Raw genomic sequence first — 13,161 nt, 5'->3', positions numbered from 1 at the left:
GCCCCGCAGGTAGATGACCTGGTTTGCAGTACAATAGCATCTCAGTACGTGACTGGTATTTAGCTTTGTCACTTATATTTTCAAAAGCAAATCTTTGTATTATTAAATCTTTTGCATTTTTATATACTTTCTTAGGGGAGATAGATGGATGACAGATAGACAGACAGACACAGTTTACTATAATTGAGATGCCTCTTGGCTTTTGAAATATGATCTATAGAGAGATGGTATTTAAAAGTCCTGTTATATTTTCTTTCTTTTTTTTAATTCATGTTGTGAAGGTACCTGATGCCTACTGTTCTTTTTATTTAAAGAATTCTTAAAAGGGCAAATACAAATGTTCTCTGTTTTCATAGTAAATGCCATTGATCACATGATTCATCCTTCACACACTTTAAAAAAAGAGTTATAAATCATCATCATCATCATCATCATCATCATCATCATCATCATTATTCTCCGATTTCAGAGTAAGAAAACATTTAAGAAAAATAGCCTGGAGACAGCCAAAGATGGAACTAGCTGTCCCCAAATAATTGATAATATTTCATTATTGATTTTCTCTGAATTAATGCTAGGTTGAGAAATGAGTTACAACTTTTTTTCATTTTTGAAAAATGTATTTCTTTTCATTTTCATGGTCTGAAAATATGGACAGCTTTCAGCAAGGCAACATATATATATATGGAATGTTCTATTATTCACCTGATCACACTGCCTTATATCACAAGAGTAAGTTTAATTACACCTCCAATGACCTGCTCTCCAAAACATGAACACTGGGAAATGTTTCATTTCTTGCTTCTTTAAGCATGTTGTGTTATGTGTTAAGTTATAATAAGACAACAAAAGTACAAGTTCAAACTATTCAGTGAGGCTCAACATAAAGATATCAATCATAATGAGAAGTTGTCACTTTTAGATGTTAGCGATGCACTTTTAGTTGTGATGAGAAATTTTACAGAGATTCACACTATTTCTGCACTGTCGCTTTCTTTCCTCCTTGCTAATTGAGGAAAACCATATGGGCCATATCTGAAATGCAATATTTTAATAGAGAACTAATTTGAATGGGATCTAAGTGCAAAACTCTGACTCTGGATCCGTTCCACTACTGTTGGACAGCAGCCATGCTGACACAACTGCTATCATTGTGTGCAATGCAACATGTAGCAAAAAATGTAGTGTATTCTAAGTGCTCCATTATGTGCAGTAATTCTCACACCACCATTAGACTGACCAGTGTTATTATCTCTGCTTATGGAAGAGTTCCTGGAGTCTTTGTTATTTGGCTAAAACTGTTTACTGAATTCATGGATTTGGGTTTAAAAGAAGTGAGATAGAGGTGCCTAAAATTCTATAGCAGAGTATATGCTAAAATTACAAGGTGATTTTCCATTGGCAAATGAGCCTTACAGAATTTAATGTGCTATAGTGTCAATCTAGAATACTCAGATTCAAGTCTGTTTTCAACAACGAAGTTCATTCTGACCAGTTATTGGTTCACCGAGTTCTTGCTGTGAATGGATTATTAAACTGGGAAAAGAAAACAGAGTACAGAACTTTTGAGTTGCTTGGGGCAAAGGTAGAATAAAAACGTAAGAATTTAAAAAAAACACAAAACACTACTTTGTACAACAGAAATTAAGAACAACCTTGTTTAATGTTCAGTAAAAGATTCTCTTTATGTATGGGAAGATGTGGACAAACATTAGCCAGGCTACTCAAGCTTTTTAGAAATAATCTTTTGTCGAGCAGTTGCAAAATAAGGAAGTTGAACCACATGAGATGAAGAAGACAAAAGTTATAGCATGAAATTAGCCACATGTACACATGCATACAATCCTCGGACTAAGAAAGACTGTAAATAAGACTCTAACCTTAAATCCCAAAGGTGTAAGGTTTTCATTCACGCTGTTTGGTAGGAAGCCCTCACCCCATTTCTATTGACCTCACCCCATTTCTAAGAGGTCTGTAAGGGGCGTGCATAAGAGCACAAGTGTGCCTACCGTTCCTGTCCTATTGTTTCCTTTCGTTATATCCAATTAATATAGTTATTACATACTTATATATATGCTTATATATTGTATGATTATTTCATGCTTATGCTTATATATACTGTGTGAGAAAATAAAATAAATAAAAATAAATAAGCGTGAAAGAGAAAAGCAACATTATTAGTAAAGCTGATGCCATTAGCAATTCTCTCACTCGTAGGTGATTTCCATGGGAGAGAGAATGTAGGTTCTGCTTGATCTCTTTGTGTCGATAATATTTTCCTGGATAAATTTGTGATCTGGGTGGAAAGTGCTGTTTTATACACAAAGGTGCTTTGCAATTAATTTCTCCACTTTAGTGGTAACTTTAGTTGTAATAGGGATATTTTAATAAAACAGAAAACATCAATAACATGACCCATATATTTCTAAGAAATGCTAAGTTTGACAACAATCTCTTTGAGTGATCTGCTGGTCATCCTTAATCAGTTAATCAAAATTTCTCATGTGAAACTCGTATCTTGTTCACTTTGTTCATGATCAAACAAATCAGCTCTTCCTGGTTAATCATTTTTACATTTTTGGGCTCAGTAACACATAAGAATCATGTCAATACAGTCGTTACAATAAATAACCTGCATTTCGTGATGAATATCATTTGGAGGAACTTTTTCAGCAATCAACTCAATCATGGCACGTTGCTTAAAGCACACTGATGAGTAGTCACTGCAGGCTTTCATTTCACAAACAATAGCTACACAACCTTTTCTTGACAACAACCACCTATCAACTGAAGTGAAAAAAATAGATACTAAAGAACATTTTAGAACTTGAAGTGCCTCAGCACTACCTTATGTTGACAACTTAAAATACAAGTGGCATTACTTTTAATTCAACTCTTGTGTCTATGTGTGCATAAATTGTAACCAAAAAAGGAATAACCTCATACACAAAAAAGAAAGATAAAAGAGGCAAAAATGAAAAAGCACAAAGCAGTTCACAGTTTACAAGCACCATAGTATTAGGTGACAATTAAGTTTATTAAATAATGACCTATTTAAAATTTCAAATCATTCTTAAAATCAATATGTGCTTATGAATAACAAAAGCAATAGTACATAAACATGAGATTAAAAATTAAATGTTTTATGACAAGAACAAAAATAAATTTTGGATATGATACAAACTATATATAAATCATGTCATGTCTAAGACATATTCTCTGAATTAAATTGTTGATCTTGCTTGCTTTTGGTTTACTTTCATTTGGAGGACCAACAACTTCTCCTGTGGACAAATTCTTAATACCACTTGGAATAATCAAAACTAATCTGAATCATGGCTATGAACAATTAGAACGATGGATCTAAACTTCAGTCCGTCTCAAGGATCCCTTTCATAATCCTACAATCAATTACAATCAGAATAGAGCTGGAAGGTACCATGGAGGTCTTCTAGTCCAACCCGCCCCCAAAAGCAGGAGACCCTATACCATTTCAGACAAGTGACTGTCCAGTCTCTTCTTAAAAACCTTCAGTGATGAAGCACGCACAACTTCTGACAGCAAGCTGTTCCACTGGTTAATTGTCCTCACTGTTAGGAAGTTTCTCCTTAATTCCAGGTTGATTAGTTTCCATCCATTGTATCTTGTCCTGCCCTCTGGTGTTTTGGAAAATAAGTTGACCCCCTCCTCTTTGTGGCAACCTTTCAAATACTGGAATATAGCTATCAGGTCCCTCCTAAATCCTTTTTTTTTTCTAGACTAGCAAACCCAAATCCTGCATCCGTTCTTCATATGCTTAGTCTCCAGGCCTTTAATCATTTTACTTGTTCTTCTTTGCACTTTTTCCAAAATCTCAACATCTTTTTTGTAATATAGTAACCAAAATTCCATGCAGTATTCCAGGTGCGGCCTTAGTAAGGCTTTATACAGCTGTGCTGTACTAATACTTCACATTATTTTGATTCTATGCCTGTTTATACAACCAAGGATTGTATTAGCCATTTTGGCGGTGGCTGCACACTGCTGGCTCATATTTAAGTGATTGTCCACAAGGACTACAAGGTCCCTCTCACAGTTACAGTTTTTAAGCCTGGTTTCATCTAATCTGTATTTGTACCTTTGGTTTATCCTGCCTAAGTGTAAAACCTTGCTTTTCTCTACATTCTGAATACAGCCAGAATACATTCTCTACAGCCAGAATAGTATTAATATGTACAAGGTTTTATGTCTTACCCTCAAATGTTGATGAAGGAGAAATATAACATCATCCCTTATGTGGAATATTTGTATGGTTGTTTTATTTTTGTAGTCAAATCAGGAGGGGAAGTTTTACTTCACTGATCTTTCTACCACATCTCATAACCAAACACTTATTCACTGTGTGGATTGGTTTGAAACTAAAATTATTTGCATTTTATCTGCCGACTTTTCTGAAATTAACAGAAATGTAATGAAGTTTTGTTCATTTGCAGTTGCTGTAGAATAGCCAGGTTTGATTTTTACATTGGTTATGACAATGAATTTCCATATAGCATGTGTGTGATTATCACTTTGATACTATTACAAGCAGCCCATATGCCTAATCATTTAATCAAGCTTTTCAATACAGCTTTATGTGAGAAAATAATATTTCAATTTATCAGTACGTTATAGTGTTCACTACAGCACCAGTCCTCAACCTCTGCATCTCTGCAGACTGGCAATGACCGCAGGAGGAGACAGGATGGTTTTGCATGCGTGCCTAATGCTTACACAAATAAAGGTTCATGCACTCACACACCACTTGCGTGGCCTGGTTCCCAATGAGCCAAGGACTGGTACCAGGCTATGGACCAGAGGTTGAGGATCCCTGCCCTATAGGACAAAGAAGTATATTAAAGCAGTTTGGGAAATGGAAATATACAAAAATATATTTGAATGTTGGGGGTGCTAAACTCCCTTATTTCAGAGGGCTTACTTTTTAAGAATTGTTCAGAACACTGGGGGCCTGAACAGAACTTCTATGTGTGACTCATTAATGCAGCCACATTTTTTCAGTTTTACCAGGCTGCTGTGTAGAGATTTCTGCTTCAGCCACAAATAATAGAAAACAGCTTTATAGCTGTTATAGTGCATCTGCAACAGGTGCGCTGTGTTCACCTTCCCACATTCTGCAACACTTCTTCCCCATTAAATCTAAAGCACTGCATAATCCTAGTAGCTGTCATGACATTAAAATTAGCAAGAAGTGAGGGCAAAAGGCACCTAGTGAATTTGAATATGGGGTGAGTGGAGGCACACAAAAGGAAATCTAATTTCATACAGTGTATAACTAAATGATGGCATTCCCTAACACAAGATGGAGAATTGCCAGCTTGGAAGAAAATTAGACAAATTTATCAAGGACAGCCAATCTGTGACTACTTAGTTATACTCTGGTTACAGCGTCTCTGGCAGCAATCCAGTATATCTCTTAATATACTGATAGTTTGACATAACAGTTACTAGAAAATATAATTAGGATTTCTCCGGTACCAATTGCTCATAGATATCTGGTTGTCCACTGTGGGTTCAGAACATGTGACATTGGTCTGATTGGGCATCTTCCTTAAATATGATATATTTTATCACCAGCTGGAGCATTTCTTTATGTAATTCTTGCTGAGTAATTTGATAAGCTCTCTATGTAGTCATGATATTTTATTGACTTTACATCAGAAAAAGTAGGTTCACCAAAGAGCTCTTGCCTTTAAAATGTCAGGCTCTGTACTGTTGATCTCAGATCTTGAAGCAAGATTCCCATCTGTTTATTTTCACAGTGAGTCATTTGTGCTCATTTGTATAAACATACATTAACTACCTATTTAGATTGCTGCAAAGGTGCTGGAGGAGAGTTGAGAGCTAGGAGGCCATAAGCACAAGCCTATTAGCAGCACCCATAATTGGAGCTGTCAACAAGCAGAACTGGGATGCCCAGAGCTCAACTAATAAGCAGCAAAAATGCCACTAGGATTAAATCAGTAATAATGCTTCCATGCTGGCCGCACTCTTCCAAATATTTTACATTGATCATTAATTCGCTTTTATATTTTCTGCTGCTTTGTAATATCAAGCCATGGGGGGAAAAAACATTTCACATATGGAATGTTCAATCTGTGGTCAAACAGTTCTATTGGAGTTGGGAAATACTATAAAGATCACAGCTGAGTAATAACAAAATGTTTTGTATCTAACCCAGGGGTGTCAAACTCATGTCATTATGGTGTTGTCGTGTGACATATCGTGATTTCCCCCTCCCTTGCTAAAACAGGGATGGGTGTGGTCAGCTCATGAAGCATCCGGCCCGTGGGCCGTAAGTTTGACACCCCTGATCTAACCAGTCCCAGTTCTCATCTTTTCATTTCAAGTGGAAGAATTTAGTAGGGTTTTTAAAATTGGTTATGAAGTGGGTCACTATGTTATGTTGGCTAAGATTTAAAAAAAAACAGAAGCAACAATATTATTAGGCTAGTTGAAGGTTTCCAAAATTGTTGCAAGCTTTCAAGAACTATTTATCAGACAATTATTACTTATGGGGCATAGAGGAGTAGAAAGGTTAAAGCAAGGGTGTCAAACTCGCGACATCATGTTGTCATCATGTGACGTTTCATGATGTTTTTTCCATTTGCGGAGCTGGCATGGGCATGGCCTCGTGGGATGCATCCAGCCCACAGACCGCCAGTTTGAACCCCTGGGTTAAAGGAAGAATGTTCCTGGTGTGTAAGTCCTGAAGAAACAAAGACTTTTGGAAACTGAAAAGCTAGCAATGCAAGACAACTTTTTGTTGATCTGAAGGCAAGACTAATCATGGGGCTCCCCTTGAAGTGCGCTCGGAGGCTTCAGTTAGTCCAGAATGCAGCTGCGCGGGTTATAGAGGGAGCTACACGTAGAGGGAGCTACACGTAGCTCCCATGTAACACCGATCCTGCGCAGGCTGCACTGGCTGCCTGTGGCTTTCCAGGTGCACTTTAAGGTGTTGGTTATGACCTTTAAAGCGCTCCATGGCTTAGGACCTGGGTACTTACGGGACCGCCTGCTGCTACCACACGCCTCCCACCGACCCGTACGCTCCCATAGAGAGGGACTTCTCAGGGTGCCGTCCGCCAAACAATGCCGGCTGGCGGCCCCCAGGGGAAGGGCCTTCTCTGTGGGGGCGCCCACACTCTGGAATGAGCTTCCCCCGGGTCTACGTCAAATACCTGACCTTCGGACATTTCGTCGCGAACTAAAAACACATCTCTTTATCCGCGCGGGGCTGGCTTAAATTAGTTTTAAGGGGAAATTTTATTAATTTTAAATGGGGTTTTTTAGTATGAAAATTTTTAATCTCAGGCTAATTTAAATAAGTTTTTTAAATGGTATTTTAATCTGTATATTGTATTGTTTTATTTTTGCCTGTACACCGCCCTGAGTCCTTCGGGAGAAGGGCGGTATAAAAATTAAATTAAATAAATAAATAAATAAATAAATAATCCACATCATTTTTTTAAAGCATGCTTTGTAAAGCACAAAGCAAGTCTCCAAGTCATACCTTTGCTATGTAATTACATAAGGAATTTCCATGACCAAATCATAACCCTGCTGAATGTCATGCACGCAAAGCCACAGCACTAATGCTAGCGATATTTTCTGAACAGTGTTTCTAAGAACAGGTGCATGGTAAACAGTCCTACTGCCTTCCCAAAATACACCAGAACATTGTTGAAAACAATTTGGCTGACTTTCTACCCAAAGGATAATATAGGGATTGCTATTTTGTTGTTTCGATAGATTCAACAAAAGCCAAAATTAAATTTAGGAGGGGAAAGGGTGGGTAATATCCAGATCCAGCAATGGAAAAAAAGTCAATTCATCTCTAATATATCCCAGAGTACAAACATGAAATCCTGGCTTATCTACCATAAACTGCATAGCATTTACTGGATCTTTTCATGAAAAACAAAAGTATGAGTTGGACTGAAAGACTACTATGAGGAAAAATAAAACCAGTCTCAGCAATATAGCGCTATTAATAATTGTGCTTTCACTGCATGGAAGCCAATCTTATGAGGTAGACCTCTGAATTTTTGTTGTGTGAATATGTTTATTAGCCATATATTTGATTCTGAGGTGATTGTGACCTAAGAGGTACAAATCTGTTTGTTATACAATATTTGTATATGACAAGATATTGACTTTCTGACAGCCAGAGCATTGCCTTCAATTTCAAAACAGGGCATATGTTCTGTGTATTGTATGCGTATTGCTTTTGTAAAAGGAATAGGTGTACATTGTTATGTGTTGTGCACACCCCTGCCTATTTTGCCTCGGATTGTAGTAGAAAGCTCTAATTTGTGATCCTTTTCCTTTTCACATCCACAATTCATTGCATGGAAGCTATCATTGCATGCAAGAAACACACAGTTGAAGTAGCATAAATTTGCAGAATGTTGCAGTCTGGGAAAAGACAAAAAAAATGGTATATTTCAGTTATTTAAATACTCTCCCCTGTAAGCAAAGGGATCTTTCAAATTCCATTCTTCAGATAGACTGTGAATTAAATACTTCCCGTAGGTAACTACAACCATTCATCATAGCTTGCTGGTCGATCTTTAAAGCAAATCTGATCTATAAAAATCTGCTACATTTTTACTCCCTTTGTGTTCATCCTTGTTATATTGCATCTGTTTAAAAAAAAAGAAAAGAATAGGCCTGGTCAGGCAAACAAAGATTCATTTTTTCAAGCAGGACCAAGTAAAATTCTCCTGCAATTTGTCCAAGTGTTTATTAATAGGAAAATCAAATAATAATCAAATATTTGGTGGCTTCATCTAACATGGATACCTTTATAGCAGCATTTTAATGACTATGTTTCTGGACAGCTATTAACATTTCCTTCACAATTAAATGAGAATTTTGTTGCCCTTTATTCAGTACAACCTTTTAAAAAGGCTGAATGATGCTGCCATCTACTGGAAAGTTCTACTGTAAATTTATTATTCAAATAGTAAAAATACATGAGTGCATTCTTTTATATCGTAATACATATGTATTTAAATAAGAACATAATATATAACACTGAATCTCAGAAAAATAGGATTGGTCCTAAAATCTCATTGAAAGCTATCTTCAAAGCAAAGTGAAGAGATTCGTTTTCAGATGAACTATCGGAGGAATGTCAAAAAGAGACTAAAGACTTTGGTGCTTTGAGTTGAATTTGGACATTGCTTTTCAAACAAAATGCCTGTTTGAAGGTTGCATTAAATGTTTATAGTTCAATCTCTTGTATGTCTACTGTAAAGTAAGTCCCACAGAGTTCAATAGGACTGCTCACTGACCATCACTGTTAGATTTGATGACTACTGACAACACCCTGAGGGATTTGGGACATCACTACCTGGAACAAGGAGTGAAATTTACATTGGAAATAATGCAAACATCACCTGTGAAAAGTATGTGTCCTTCATACACATGGTGAAATTCTTAGCTTGCATAATATACCCTTGTTGATCTTATCAAGAATATTTATAGGGTAAACATAGCAGGCAAAATCAGTTTTCCTTCTTTTCCTTTAACTGGGCTGCTTAACTGAATAAAGCTCACATTTCTGTGTCAATCGGGAATTGATTCTGAATGAATCAAATCAGCCAACATGCCCACTGTCGGCATATTTTCATGATAATTTAGAAATCTCTCGGGGGGAATGATAACACAAAGGAGATATTCTCACATCGCCTGTGTCTTTTTAGAGAAGAAAGAAGAAGGGGAAAAAAGAATACAATGGGTTTCAGACATGACAGTAGCCATCAGGCTTGACTGAAGTAAACATGATGGGGCTTACATTGTTTGCCATATAATCTCCTCCTTCTCCTCCTCTTAAATGTATCATTAGGATCATTAGCTGGCTATATGCATAATTAAATTATAATACCTTCATAATTTTTTCTTTAAAAATACTACAGTGAAATGACAGTTTTTTCCAAGACAAACATATGGCTATTGTTGTTACCTTCTGTGGACCACTGAATCCTAAGGTTAAAATTGTCTGTGCGAGAGTAAACCTTTATGTAAAGTATGTGTGAGATCTCAAAGATGTAGCATTTTACCAAAATAAATTTCACCTACTTCTATCTTGCATGGAAATAACTAACTCTTCATTATATACTCAGCCTATAATGTACCCTTGCTCAACATATAATTTACATATATTACAATATATAATGTTAACTATTTAACTATAAAAGCGACAAAAACGTTCTCCGTATATTTGCGGAATTAGAGAAAACATACGGCAAAGTAAACAGGTCAAATTATGAAATGTTTTACGTGAATGTGGAAAGAAAGACTGGTAGTTCCGGTGCCGCTGCTGAAAGTTAGTATACAGAAGAATAAACAGAATGCTTAGCAAATGGTCAACTTTCAGCAAGGAGTAAGACAAGGCTGTTTCATGTCCTCTTGGTTTCCAATGAATTGATGGATAAATATATAGAGGATATTTATATTGGGATATGTTTATTATTATAGATGTGATGGCTGGGGATATAAAAAGTGGGTCTAGTTCCGTATGCAATGGTTTTTTGTTACTGGCTGATATGCAGTATATAGTGAGAGTATAAGTTACGACTAAATTGCCAAACAAATATATGAAAACTGACGTGCTGTCAAGAGGAAGGGAAGGCTAGAAGAAACTATGGTTGGATGGAGACAGAAAGAGGAGGAGTTTAAATAAAAGGCTGTTATGGAGCATGGTGAATACAAGGATAATTTATAAGAATAGAAAGGAATGTAGAAGTATCATGGATGATATCTGCATGATTCTATATTTCTTATTGTTCTAATATATTTGTCTTACTAATTCATATTTTTCTGCCCTTGGCATAAAGTTGCTCACCCCAAAGGCAGTGGATGATCTTACATAAAAAGCCACACTGTACAGGTGGCATTTATCCCCGACATGAAGAATGTTTAAGGACAAATTAAAGAATGTTTAATTGCAAGAATGTTTAAGGACAAATCAGAAAAATGCTGGAAGTGTCATCAGACACCTGGATCATACTACCATATGTGGTGGACATGTGCTGAAGGGAAAAGATATTGGACTAAGATACACACATGGTTGGAGAAAATGATTAAAAATCGCATTGACTTTAAGCCAGAAGTTTTTCTGTTGGGAATTATTCCTGAGATATATACTAGAAATGTAAAATATTTGATTGTGAATATTACTACAGCAGCTAGGATTGTGTTTGCTAAAAATTGGAAAAATGAGAAATTACCTTTGCAAGATGAAATAATTAGAAAGATGATGGAATGTGCAGGGATGATTAAATTGACATTTGAAATTAGAGATCAAGAAGACAAGCAATATTATAAAATATGAGATTTATTCTATAACTGGCTAGATGGGAAAATATGTTAGAAAAACAAAAATATATTTATGAAAGAGATGTTTATCTTGAGATTGCACAAGAAGATATGTAAATACCCCTTCAGCATATTGAAATTGGATAGGATAGGATAGGATAGGATAGGATAGGATAGGATAGGATAGGATAGCTTAGCTTAGCTTAGCTTAGGAAAGGATAGGATAGGATAGGATAGGATAGGATAGGATAGGATAGGACAAATCACTGTCCATTTTGAATACAAATATTTCAATAGATAACACATTTTTCAAAGTGCTGAGTGCCAAAAGTGCCTTAAGGAAAGAGAAGGCATGACTCTCATAATAAGCCTCTCTTAAAAAGCAACTGAAGCTATCAAATGGAACATGTATGATTGACTGATAAGTAAAAACATGAGCAGGAGCTGAAAGTTAAAATACATAGTGTCTCTGATGGCCAACAATGACGTAATATAGTAAGCAATTTTATTAATTATCTAACAGCTAATTGTCTTTCGAGTCTGAAATAATACCAAGTTAGGATATAACCTTTGTTATTTCTTCTGACTCAACATGTCCTATCCCAGTGATGGCTAACCTTTTTCGAAGCGCATGTCCAAAGCACGTGTGTGCGAATGCAAGTGTGAGCGCCTGAACTCCCAAAATGCAATCTGAGTGCAGCCCCTGTGCATGCGCCCCACCCAACGCATGTGCACATGGCCTCCTGCATGCCCCCTGCCCCTGCACATGTGCGTGCCCCCCACATGCCCCCCATGCATGCACACGTGGCCCCCCACACACGCCCCACTCTGCGTATGTGCGCATGGCCCCTCACAAGCACCCCGTCCACATGCCCACCTGCACATGCACGTGCAGCCCCTGCGCGCGCCCCCCTCCCTCTGTGCATGCATGCAGAGATCCAAAGACCAGCTGGCCCACAGGAGGCGTGCGAGCATGTGCAACACTGAACTGGGGCGATGGCTTGTGTGCCCACAGAGAGGGTGCTGCGTGCCACCTCTAGCATGTGTGCCATAGGTTCGCCATGATGGTCCTATCTTATCCTCTTAATTTAACCTTTCTCAATATTACACTCCTTTCTTAGCCTTAAATCCTCACCATCACCAACAGAGAGACATTTTTGCCAAAATCTACAATAAAGAATAATTATCTGGTTCTTTGTTGCTGCTTTGGCCAGGACTGGTGCTGGCAAGAGAGCAACAAATGATTCTCTACCACACATAACAATTAAGGTAAAGTTGGAATGGATTCTCCATTTTCAAAAATCCATTGCCTCAAAAAGATGGTAGGAAAAAGTTTACAATTTAAACCTTGGCAAGTGTCTAGGGCTTCATTCCCATGTTCGGAAATAAAAAGATTTTCTGTAAGTTTTCTTTCTTGTCTTCGATAAAAAAAGCTTAAGTCATTTCTCAAGTCTGAGATGTGGAGTTGAGTTTTTTAGAGAGTTGATATTAACTGCACTTCCTGGTGTGACCTCTCTAGCAGGCCTTTCAGATGACACAGGAGAAATGTACTTACAAAAACTGTATTCACTTTTGCATTGGGAGAAGATTGTGAACAAAATGTGAGCAACATTTCAATACGTGAAGCATACAGAAGGCTAAGCATTAATAATATCCTACTTTCCCTGTGGAACAAACTATTGCTTCATCGCAGTATCTAAGTATGTATGTATGTATATGCACACAGTATATATATATGTGTGTGTGTGTATATACATATATATATATATATATATACATATATATTTGTTTTCTAACCAA

The 13,161-nt window shown here is 37.0% G+C and overlaps 1 protein-coding gene across 1 annotated transcript in view; it reads right to left on the bottom strand.

Annotated features, from left to right (window-relative positions):
• Window positions 1–8,097: 8,097 nt before the first annotated feature.
• The window catches only part of LRRIQ3 (leucine rich repeats and IQ motif containing 3), a 49,467-nt gene continuing 44,403 nt past the window's right edge, over window positions 8,098–13,161 (bottom strand). The window contains exon 10 of the mRNA XM_058176431.1: window positions 8,098–8,681. The gene's annotated coding sequence lies outside the window, so the exon portion shown is untranslated. The remainder of the gene's footprint in view (window positions 8,682–13,161) is intronic.

This window comes from Ahaetulla prasina, chromosome 3, assembly GCF_028640845.1.
Source record: "Ahaetulla prasina isolate Xishuangbanna chromosome 3, ASM2864084v1, whole genome shotgun sequence".
Taxonomy (NCBI): domain Eukaryota; kingdom Metazoa; phylum Chordata; class Lepidosauria; order Squamata; family Colubridae; genus Ahaetulla; species Ahaetulla prasina.
The sequence above is the reverse complement of the archived record's forward strand: the minus strand, read 5'-3'. Positions and strand labels throughout refer to the sequence as shown.